Below are 12,697 nucleotides of genomic sequence, written 5' to 3' on the forward strand. Positions count from 1 at the left end.
CACTTGCTAACTTGCTACAGTAATTTAAGGTCAGACTATGGCAACTTATCTACCAAGTTTCTTTGCAGCCTGAATGCAGGGTTATTGTGTTACATTTACTTAGTGAGTTGCAATACACAGAACAACTAGTAGATTTATTTTATAAAGTTTTTTTTTTCTTAGTCAGTCGCTTTTAACTTAACTATTCAGAACTTGAGGCTTCATGCATCCATCCATCTATCTTTAATCCCACTATGAAGTTGTTTTCTCATGATGCCTCTAGATTACACATCACACCTTCATACTGCAGGTGCTGATCTGATTGACTCTCCCTCTGTATCGTAGAAAAGGTTTCAGTCGTAGTCATCTGGACACTGTTTTCAGAATCAAGACGTTTCAGCTCCCATCCGGAAGTCATTCTCAATTGTGAAAATGGTCTGAGAACTCAGAAATTTAAGCTAATCTGTGACCATTTTCACAATTGAGAATGACTTCCGGATCGGAGCCAAAACGTCTTGATGTATGTATAGATTAATGCAATATTATGCAACTACAAAGTTCAAACATCATGGGAATGCCCTATAGCCCAACCAATACTGGATATTTATGCTGCTACCGATTTTGAGAATTTGAATAGTCTTCTTTCTTTTTTTTTAAAAGAATGGTGACCAAGATAATTACTGAGTGGGACACTTTACAGTTGAAGAATAAACTCATCGGTCTTCTTGGGTGGACAAACTATGTAATGGAAACAGTTTTTTTAAAACAACCTCAAACATATCTTTAGCATTTCTGTACAATTTCTTGTTACTTACTGACCAGCATACTCCAATACCAATATATCTGCAATAAGCTGATGTCAGCTGTTATATCGATCCAGCAATTCAACGGTCTAGCTCAAGGTACCATAGGATCCAGTGTAGCAGATAAGAAGGTAATTTAGTAATTTAAGGGTGTCACTTTGCTTACAGTGTTGAATATTAACTGCTTGTCATTTTCAGTTTTTATTTTACCAAAAGTACTGAGAAGTTCTTTAATATGTAAATTTGGATCTTATCTGTTTATCTTTGTATTAATCAATCCATAAATGCAATTGTTTATCCAGATTTCTTTCATAACTTTTCTTTTTGTGGGTATTAAAAATGCCATGCTCTGGCTCTCTTTATCTTAGTCCACATGTGTAGCTTTTTCCAGTGCATTCAGGACATCAGAGTGGGTACCACACCTGTTCTTGTCCGCCACACTTTTGCCTCCAATCCGTATTGAAACTCCCTCCGGGATCCAGAGGTGGTCTGCGGGGCTGCTTGGACAGAGAGCCTGCTCCTCTCCTCTCCTCTCCTCTCCTCTCCTCTCCTCTCCTCTCCTCTCCTCTCCACCCCTTACGTTAGTTACCTCTCCTGGAATAGTGTGTGTGCGTGCTAGGGGTGGCAGTGCTCCCCAGTGTAGTGTTGGCCCCAGGCAGCACAAAGTAACATCAAACAATCCTTCTCTTTATGACTTATTTATTTATTATACCGAATCTTTGTGTGTATGTGTGTGTAGGAGACAGAAAAAGAGAGTGTGAGATCGTACTTGAACAGGCGTGTGTGTGCATTTGTCAACTGTGCCAGTTTGTTTTCATTCTGTCCTCAGACACCACCACCACCGGCTGCAGCAGCGTACTCCCTGGTGGTGAGCAAAGGAGCTGAGGGAGAGTGGGGGGTCCCAGTAACTCCAACTTTGGGACCCCCAGCAGTCTCTGTGCTCCAGCCTCCACTGTGTTCAAAGGATATGGGAACCTCCCTCATCTGCCGTAACTACCATCCCAGAGCAGGCAGATACACAGGAACACATAAAGCTGGGGAAGAGGGAAGTTTATTGGCACTGTCACCTTGGATGAGTGTGATTTCCAAGACTGGCTTCATGCCACGCACCCTGGGAACGCTTCACATATGAAACACCCTCTGTTGGAGTTGAACATACAAAAGTCACCGAACAAATGCAAATGTGAAGCAAAATTCTCCAGGGCTGGCGGACAGGACACCGACATCCAAAGGATAATTTTATTATATTATTATACTCATTAATTAAACTTCCTCTGTTGTCCTTGTGTTTTTGCAAATGTGGCAGTTTAACAATCAAAATGGAAGATTTGATTCATATTTACCGCCAAGACTGAAAACTTAACATCAAAGTAAAGTAGAAGAAAAAGAAAAATCTGTCACTGTGAAAAGTAGCAGGATACATTAGGTACACAGTTCAAACTTGAACATCTTCCTTCCCTGTGCAGCAGACTTGTATTTGCAATTCTTTGATTAATTATCGACCAGGCCTTTGGTTGTGCACATGGGCTGCTCGACAGCTCAGAAAGGCTTGAGACAATCAGGGCCCCTACCTACTTTACCTGTGATGAATCGCATTACCGCTGGACCAAGTGCTGGCCGAGCCCCTTACTGAAAAATCGGCCAGCTAAAACGGGCGGACGGGAAGCCGTATGGCAGAGCACTTCGTCCCGACACTTCCCCCACCCCTTCCCTCCCTCCAAATGAATATCCAGCCCTGTCCTCCATAAAGTGCATTAGGCACGGAGAGTCATTAGTACAAATGGGCTCAAGGTACTTCTGCAGGGAAGCTGTGTGTGTGTGTGTGTGTGTGTGTGAGTTTGTGTGTAATGGGGATGTAGGTGGGGAGGGGGGCCAAGCTGGAGGATGCTTATGTCTCTCTTGCCCATTGTTTGGCATGCCCACCTAATCCTCTCTACACACACACACACACACACACCTAGTCTGTGAATCTACACCTATTCCTCTCCACCCCCACCCCTTCTCCTCTGCCCCCCCCCACCACCACCATTCCTGTGGAGAAGACAGGGTGCCCCCCTGCCCCTTGTTCTCTCCTGCTGCGATGGGGAAGTGCATCCTCATTTAATAATGTATCAGAGAGAAGACAGAGAGAGAGCTCTGACCCAGACGAATGCAGCCTCTCCATTATTTAGCATTTACAGACACCTTCTAGCTCATTTCTGACTCAATATTTAATATAGCAGTAGGAGAAGGAGGGCATTCGCTAATGCTCACACCCACTTGATTTTTCACTGTTAGTTTGTATTTTGGCCTAATGAAAAAGGAAGGTGCATAGACATATTTGTAGACAAGCATGGGCCTAAGAAAAGGTGAAAAATGGATGAACATGTGTGTGTTGGAGGAGTTGGAGGGATGATATGTAGATGTATATACACAGACAAGAAGTGAAAGAGCTCATAAACATACAGGAATATCTGCAGGTCCTTGTCTTGACCTCCTCCTCTCTTTTGTTCTGCTGGGATGCATGTGAATGAACAGACAAGGTGTTCATGTGAATGGGTTGAGGGGTGGGAGGTTGTATGTGTGTGTGTGTGTTTTTTTTTGGGGGGGGTGATGGGTCAGACAGTCTTGAAAAGCACGAGTTCTGGTTTGTCAACACAGCCTGCTCACCCCACCACCACTCCCCCTTTTGTCTGTCACAGAAATATCTTTGACCTCAGGGTCAAAGATTAGACTCATCCATCCAACAAAGGGAAAGTAATTGTTGGCCAGAGTCTTTGCACCCCACCATACTGTACATACATTCTGGGGTTACTTTACAGTCTTTGATCCTGTTTAGCTTTCCGCAGGATTGGGAGATGTCCACACCATTGATGTAAACATTTGTTTACAGTGCAAATGAGAGTGCACCAGAAAATCAAGATTTGTTCTGCTTGCATGACATGAATCTCATATTAGATACAGTACTGTTTGAGGTGATACTGTAAATATGAAGTGATCTTTTTCCACAATACATTGACTTAAATTTAATTCAGTAGTTATTTAACATTGAAATGCTAAATTAACACTGAAGTTTAAGTATTAAAACCATGACACATTTGTAACACTGGACTTTTAAACAGAGCAGAATCACAGGTAGAACCTCTTTGAAATAAAACAGATAATGGAGTTATAACCAACTTAATTCACCTACATGACATCATTTCACATTCATTTTCAATATCTATCATACTGTTATCAATAGCATTGTCAAAGCAGTGAAAATCATGCTATTGTTTATTCCTTACCAACAGTGGGTTACTAATATATTAATTTGTTAGCAAACTGAGAACAAATCAATGAAAGGTGTGTATGGGGTGTCTTGTGACTGTTTGAGAATACTGCAATGTGGTTAACGCGTTGGGAGACAACATCGCCTATGCCAGCAAATATAAGAAGAAGGAAATTTGCACCTTTTTTGGAGTGTGTTTAACAGCAGGCCCAATTCATGTGGGCCCACTGTTAAAATCAATTAACTGTAAGAAAAAGTGTTTGCCCCTCTCTCTGCCTGTCCACATGTGTGTGTGCATTCATAAAACTGGTATAAGCATGTGAAAACATATGTACAGTACACCCATACCTGCATATATATGAGTGTGCATGTTTTAGTGGATGCTCACATGCACATACAGTATATCTGTGCTTTAATCACAGTGTAGTGTGACACACTGGCTAGCAGTTGGCTTAAGACCAATAGCTTTTAACCTGGCAGATATGTCACGCTTGTGTATCATTAGTTGCGGCCGAAGGAAGGGAAGGACATGTAGAAAGAACGCAAGCTCTTTATATGCAAATACTTGGCCCTGGCTTGTCAGGGCTCACCTCTGTCCCTGTGACAACAGAAGGAGCAAGGAAACAAAGAGAGTGATACAGGGAGAGAGATGTGGAGAAAGAGGGAGAAAGAGGGAGGCTCGTTCTCTGGTTTGCCAGTGGACTCTTATGGGAAAACCACTAGCCAATGTAAATTATGGTCAGGCACCATCCATGAGGAACCTAGATGCAAATGATGCTCAGTCTCACTGTGTGTACCTTTCTGTTTCTTGTTGAGTCACTTGGTCAGTCAGTCAGTCATTCACTCACTCACTCACTCACTACCTCCATCTCGCCATCCCGTACATTTCTGTCTTTTTAAGCCTACCTTACACAACATTGCAGAACTTTTCTTGTCATTTGTCAAATGGTGCAACAGCAAAATGCTGCTCTTACAGTATTAAGTTATTTCACTTTGTGAAAAAGATTCTCAGGCAGTGTCATTTTTCAGGTTATCTTAAAATCACTTTGTCAGGGGTGGTATAAATTACCTAGATAAATGCTGTCTGACCAACGCTACTTACAGCTCCCTAGGTTCCCGTTTCTAGAAGGAGATATAATATGATTTCATGGCACAGTTTCTTTTCGACTTGGTATGTGTGAATTTTCTCTTTCTGTCAGAAGAATTTCCCCCAGTACAAAAAATAGTGCTGCCTCATAAATTGACACTGAACACTGATGCTTGTCATCAGAGACAGCAAACAAAAACAACAAAGGGGGAAAAAAAACTCCATTAAAAAATTAAGCCAGCCTATAGCATTGCACAATCATTCTGTTTGTTTGTGTGTATGTGTGTACATGTTTGTGTTTGGTGGGAATTTATGACTTCAGTGTGTTAGTACTTGGCTTTTCCACTGCTCCCAACAACACTGTTGCCAGCGGAGTCAAAGCTGTTAGTGTGGACCCACTAATTATTTAATGCACTGCCTTATTTGTTTACATTGTTTCCATGTTGAACGATTGCAAGCTGTACAGTAACCCAGAGGAGGTTTCAGTGCTTTTTTTGCACTTTTACTTCCTCTCTTTAGCTGTCTTCTTATCTGTCACGCACACAGCACACACTTAGTGTTCCATTGCTCTACAGTGCAAATGTAATAAAAAAAAGTAAATCTTAGTAAATCTATATCTGCTTTGGTTTATCTAATAATAAGTTTTTATCCTGAGCAAGACAGGCCACCTGGAAAGCTAGTCAAACAATTTATTTTCACTAAACTAAACTAGAGGCAGAAAATAACCAAACAAAGCAGACATCTGGTGCTGAAAATGTTGTTTCAGAAACCAACCGACACATTGTCATTTTCAATGACGGCCTTGGTTGTGTTTGCATTGGTGTGGAGGGTCATGCTCACTCATATGAGAAGCTGCCAAACTCCACTTCAGTAGTAGTTTCAGAAGGTTACTCAAGGGCAATTGAGCTAAGGTTGCTCAGTGAGAGAGGAGCCTCACTTATTTATTATCTCCCCAAAAAATGTCCACCACAATTTGGAGAATTCGGTAACCTTCCAGTCATATGTCTGCTCGACCAAATTCCTTAAACTGTTTCACTGTTTTTCTATTTTTATGTTCAGTCCTCCCTCTCTTCCTCACTCTGTGCTTCCTCCACACTCTCACTACATTTCTCCTGAAAGCACAGGACACACACACACAAACTTATTGAGCACAGAGAAAGAAAATCCATCCTGACAAAAAAAGGAAGCGGATGAAACAGACACAGCTGCTGACAGAATTGTGAATCTGACACAGAAAATGGGAGCGCACAGCCACCAGCCACCCCTTTACCGCTCTCTCTCGTTTACTTCTCCTTCTGTCAGTGCCCACCACCACCGCCATTTCTCTTTTTCCCATGGAATCCATTTCACATAATTAAAGACACTCAAATGAAATGGACCCCCAGGAAAAGTGGCTTTCAGCAAGGAGGAGGTTGTAGAGAAGGAAGTGGATGAGAGGCAGAGAGCTGGGAGTGGGGTATTGGTTCTTCAAGGAGCACCCCTCCTCGTTACCTCCCTCCCTCCTTCCCCTTCTCGATGGGGGCCCACCCTGGAGGAAGGCAGAGTGGCTCTGGCCCCAGTACAGATCAATATCATCTCCGTTATTAATATCAAAAGCACATTACTTTGTTTTGCGTCTGGCAGTGGGCCAAGGCAGCTCGAGGGCCCTGTCCCGACTGACGACCGTTTCCTTCCTTCCTCTCCACCCCACCCTTGCTGGCCATTTACTGGGACCATAATTTACTTTGGTGAGTTTTTAGGGTATTGTTTTGTCAGGGCCAATCAGGACTGAGTAACGAATGATCCCGGTGGAGTGGTGGTGGCCTGGCCCCAGCCACCCCTCCTTCCCGCTCCGTAAGTGACACACGTGGCCAAATTCATTTTTGAAAGTTTCGCATCAATTGCTTTCGTCCTTGACTCCGGGAAGAACGGAGAAAGGAGGGGTGAAGAAGAAATTAAAAGGGGGATGGGCCTCTGAGGACAAGCGGGTGCCAGGGTTAAACTGGATAGAGTGTACCATTCACTCCCACACCCTGCCTCTCCCGACTCTCTCACCAAGGATGAGGTAACAACACAAACAAGCATCCCTGCAGTCAGAATTAGACATGACGGTACCTCTAATTGGCCCATTGAATTAAAGGGGCCATGGTGGAGCTCGCAGCGAGAAACAAAAAATATTGACCACTTAAAGGAAGAGAGGGGGAATTGATTTTCAAGACGACAGCGAGCGTTTACATCATACCGCGGAGCTCACTCACTCTTGAGAGCACAATGTTAGGCATGGTAGCTCACCCACTGTTTTTATGGAACGTTTCTCAGTTCACATGGTGCAAATCTCCAATTTCTGACAAACACAATACAATCTGATACACAATACTGTCAGATTTCAAAGTTTAGTTTTTATTTTTCCAATCCATAAACCTATTGAATACACAGTTTACACTTCTTCAGTCTTTAGCAGAACAACGTTTGATGGTAACGTTTGAGAGGAGTGTGGAATCATTACAAAATTTAACACTGTCTTAATGTTCATGTCTTCTAAGCACACAAACAGAAAAAACTGAATTTCTAGATTACACACTTTTCTCATTTCTTTTTATTTTTATTTTCACACTATCGCAACACACAAGGTGGACTACATGGAGCATGTCTGCTTCTTTGACATCCAGAATCAGACCATACTTGTTTTGGACATTGCTGTCATGATCGTAAGATCTCATAAGACTCTTGTTGCTAATTCACATAAATTCACAGAAAAAAGAGGGGAGTGGGACATATTAGTTGGCCAGATGCCCCCTCTTGCACACCTTCCTCACTCAAGCACAAATGCAACACAAAGGGCTAATAAGAGGTCTTAGCCTGACAGTAACGTATGAATATTTCACTAATGATGAATTCTTAATTTTGTTTGTTTTTTGTCTTTAATTGGACTGCGCTTACATTTTCATATCACTTGCCTGTGTATAATACATCAATTTCATCTTTCATCATTTCAAGATCATTATTTTTGTGAGGTTGAAACAAAAAAGTGTGTTATCTGTGAGAAAAGGAGTCAGGGATGAGTTAAATAGGTTTGCATGTGCATCTGTGTTTGCACATTCACATGTATCTATGCAAATTCAAAATTACAGACTTCAGGGATATACTTAATTGGTGTGTCTGTGTATCTATTTATACCGACCAATTTAATTGTATGTGTTTCTACATGCATTTGTGTGCATCTACAGATGCTTATGTGTCCATTTCTGGAAATCTACTTCAGTGGTGTGTGAGAGTTGGTGATGGTGGGCCACTGTCTAGCATCTGCTGAACAGTGACATCTCCTCCCAACTATTTGGCCTCTGATAGTATGCGCTCGCAGCTTGCTTCTCGCTCCATATTGATGTCACGCACCAGGAGGTTGCTTCAGGGTGCCATTGTAGAAGGCGCTAATTTATGCTTCTTTCAGGGCACCCAACACCAGGCACTGCAAACATCGCAGCATGGGTAAACACTCAGGTGCACTTCCTCTCTCTCCAACCAAAGTGCAAAATGAGAATCAATGGAATTAAAGAGAGACGTGAGCCCTGCTGAAAAGAAAAACAAGCCACCTAGGTCAGGGTGAGATGGCTGGAGGCTATCCAACATCACAGGGTAGATGGTGGAGAGGGGTGGATGTCAGAGCTAACACAACAAAAAACATGGAGTAAGTAATTTTTCTCCACCTCACTTCCAGCGGAACAACACTGCTTAGATGGGCCCGTCGGGGATCCAGAAATACTTTGAAGCGATAAAGACGTTTGCTACAAGTCAGGTTTAGTGACAGTTTGTTTGCCGTGGGACATTCACCATCCCTGATTAGGATGTGAGCTGAAACTGAACAATTACATTTGACAGTTCTATAAAACAAATACAAACATTACACAGTTTTTTTTATTCAACTTCTACTTTTGAAAACACACTCCTTTTTGAGGAATGCAACATTTATCTAGTGAAGTCTGGTAGAGAAGTGAGAGCGGCAGGTGGAGCACACAGCAGGTGGTTGCTGCTATGCCATGTTCTACTGTTTGACATGAGAGTAATGTGTCAATCAATGGCTTCCTCCCTGCTTCTCCTATGGGGCCTTGTGCTATTGATTTCAGAGTGTGTTAGAGTGCCAGGGGGGCTTTACAACCACGCAGAAGATTCACACCACTGAAAAAGATCTTCCGAACATACCACCAAAGTAAATGAATGGATTAACGGTGTAGTTACAGACTATTAAACAAAGAAACAATACAATTAAAGATGTTTATAGAGCTAAAACTTCTCGCAAATGTGTCCATCAGAAAGGATGCCCAATGACATGCCAGGAATTTAATTGATCCCATGCTTTTATATCTTTCCTCACTGTTTGGCTTACTATTTTATTGTGTTAATTACTTAATTATCAGCTCAAGTCTATTATTTAATTTATGTGTAACCTTTGAGTGAGTGTAGGGCTCTAAAACAATCTTTTTATATGGCTGCACGTTCAAATAATTCATAGGCCCACCATTAATCATTAACCATCTGAGGACAAATCATTAACAACTCATTAAATCATATCTCCTTTCGTATCAGTGAGCCTTCTCTTCTGCCAACAAATGGGCAAGGTAATAAATCCCATCATCATATGACCTCAAATCACAGTTGCTGTGGTGTCTATAATCAAGGAGAGACATTGATTAGAGGGAATAATAAGGGTCCTTATTTCTTTAATTTTTTTTACAGCCTCTTGAAATTGCAACAAAAAGATACAATAGAGATGAGAGTCTCTTACTATACAATTGTACAGTATCTGATTTAGTTTTCTCTCTCACCCTGCCTCTCTTTCTAGCATTAGAGATAGTTATTTTAAAGAAGTGGCTTGAAAAAGGTATCAAGGGGCAATTGTGTTATTAATTCAAGATTTAATTGCAACCTCTTCATGTTTCACCTTGTAGTAGAGAATGACAGTGTCTTTATTGTTTCTGGAATTCAAGGACCGTTCTCTCCTTTCAAGGCGTTACTTTCATGGCCGAGAATCTTTGTCTACAAAGGCTTGCCAACAATCACTTGGCATAGGATGTACAATGTGCATATGATCTCTCTGTTTGAATCAATCATGTGTCACAAAGTGTTGTTTGAATGCATAATTAGCATACTGTGGATGCTGTAATCACTGTGCTTGTCTGCTTGCCAGCCACGGTTATCTGAAGCTAACAAGAATTGGAGCAATGAAGCAAAGTGAGGTCACCCATTGTTATGCAGTGGCCAGGCTTCTTCTCTTTCACTTTTATCTCTCTGAGTCTCTTTTACTTTCCATCCTTTTTTTTCTTCCTTACTTCTCTTTCTCTTTCTACTTCCACTACCACCTCCCTCCAACCTCTCTGTCTCTCTGCACGGTGGGGGGAAGATGTATGCCGGTGCCCAGGTGGAGGGGGGGGGGGAAATCAATAGTGAGGGTGTTTGAAGTTTTCTGAAAGACTTCCCAGGGAAGACGCTCTTGTCAGGGTGATAGATAAAGCTCGTGCCTCAGTCAGCCCCGGCAAGAGGCGGCCAGAGGAGAGGAGAGCGCCTCACCTTTTTAAGTGGGGCCCTAATAATAAAACAGCATGAATAAAACATCCTGGCTGAACCACGCGCTGCATTAGTGCTGCCGTCCCGTTATAAATGATACCGGTGGCCCTGACGCCATTTGGGTAAAAGCCCACAGCACCGCTTTAAAAGAGGGCTGTGCACAGGGAAAGGGAGATAGATTGATATGTGTGTACTGGACTTATTTATTTATATGTTATAGGGCTCAAGGAAGAATTAGTAAGTTTTAGTGTTGCAGGGTGACTTATTGTTACTTTATTGCTTGTGGAGAGTTGGTGTGATCAGCAGCGTGAGGTCATTATCTTTGCCTGTTATTCTTCCTTCCCAGTGACCTAAAAAAACAATCATCAGAACGCATGGTTCAAGGCATGCATGTTTTTCACCAATTCTCGGTTTCTTCTCCTCTCCATATATCCTGTGCTGTGTCTCAACAGTTACATCAGATGCCCTCAAACTCTAATACCATTAACTTCTACATTTTTAATGCCAGCTACCAAAAGAGAAAACTCAGTTTACTGCAAAAAGTGATAACTTAATGTTTAGCATATATAGCAGTTGACAAGGTCATTTCCTTCCCATTTTACAGTTTAGCCTTTTCTTCGCAAAACAATGTCAATACCATGGCAAACTGCAAAAACAACATGGCAAGGCTGTACAAATTCATCAGCAGCATAAAAACCGTAGCTTTGAGCTTAGTCTCCCAGCTAGAAGGCTATCAGAGTTTCAGGGACATAAATCTCCCAGCACTGCTGCCCTGACCTCGTTTGTTCGGCCCTGACCGTTTCTTACTCTGGGTTTGTGGTGGAAGGGTGGGCTACAGCCACAGGGTCCTGGACCAAGGAAAGCTCACTGAGCCCAAGGGTAAGCAGGGTCAAGTGGTCTGTTGCAGGGGTCAACAGCTCTCAATAAACCCACTGGCCCAGAGGTCAAACCCATGACCTCAGCTGTGGCCGGACACTTCAGAGAGAGGCAGAAAGAGAGGTCAAGCCTTCTCGGCCTCTGCTTTCACCTCAGCTTCCTCTGGCCATACAGGTGTCGGAGGCCCCAGTCCTAGCTAAAGGTCAGAGGTGCAATAGGGGGTCCACTTTAATGCGACGGATCGGGCCATGATGGGCTGCTTTGAGAGCTGCACGAGGCAGTATTGACGCAGAGGTAGCAGGTGCTGGAGTTGTAGGTGCATGAATTTCACTGATCTGCTGAAAGGTTTTGCGTTGCTAGTTGAATCATCATTGGCACCAGGCCATGGGGTTATGTTTGTATGGCTTGAGCTTAACATTGTGGATGAAGTTCTGTTAAATCCCGATGTCTGTGGAGAAGCCTGCCCTTTAGTCAGTGTTAAAGACAGTTCTCTCTATTCTAATTGTTCCTCTGTTCCTTGCATACATAACTATAAAAACTTACATTTAAAAATGCACATTTAAGTGGTGATTGACATTGTTGTCTATCAGCTGCTGTTTTAGTGTTTGCCTAGAGACCATACAAGAAAAATGTTAAAGGAATACTTGAGGAACATTGTGAAGGACATTGAGGAATGTTAAAACAGACAAACCAAAAAAACATTTGGAGAATGTTTGGTGAACGTGTTGAGAGAGCACAGCTGGAGTGTTGAGAGTTTGTTGCATGCTGAGGGAAGATATGCGCCTAAATCTGACAGCATCCCACTGAGACAATCACAGAACTGGGAGTCTCCTTATTTGTTTAGCAGCGACCAGATAAATAACAACATTCTGCTCTGAACTAAAACACTCTCTGTCTCCCTCTGTCTCTTGGTCTCTTTCCTGCTCTGATCTCCCTTTCCCACACCGCCTCCATCGCTCGCTTTGTCTCTTTCTGCACCTTGACAGTTATTTGTATCTTTGTTGCTCTCTACGTCTACCTGTCTGCAGCTACTCAAACAGCCAGAGGCTAGCTGTTTCTTTCCTCCTCTATGAATTGTAATATCTCCTCCTCACTTGGTTTTGCTGCCTTTCTGACTCACTTGTGTTGTATAGAACCCACATACCTGCAAAACTGGTGTTTTTC

At 42.6% G+C, this 12,697-nt stretch overlaps 1 protein-coding gene across 3 annotated transcripts in view; it reads left to right on the top strand.

Annotated features, from left to right (window-relative positions):
• The window catches only part of pou3f1 (POU class 3 homeobox 1), a 220,246-nt gene that overhangs the window by 125,404 nt on the left and 82,145 nt on the right, over positions 1–12,697 (top strand). For 2 of the 3 annotated variants that reach the window (XR_006379235.1, XR_006379231.1), the window contains one exon: positions 1,612–3,321. The exons of the other annotated variant lie outside the window; for it this stretch is intronic. The gene's annotated coding sequence lies outside the window, so the exon portion shown is untranslated. Of the gene's footprint in view, positions 1–1,611; positions 3,322–12,697 lie in introns of those variants that run through there. 3 annotated transcript variants of the gene reach the window in all.

Source organism: Siniperca chuatsi, linkage group LG9 (assembly GCF_020085105.1).
Source record: "Siniperca chuatsi isolate FFG_IHB_CAS linkage group LG9, ASM2008510v1, whole genome shotgun sequence".
NCBI lineage: Eukaryota > Metazoa > Chordata > Actinopteri > Centrarchiformes > Sinipercidae > Siniperca > Siniperca chuatsi.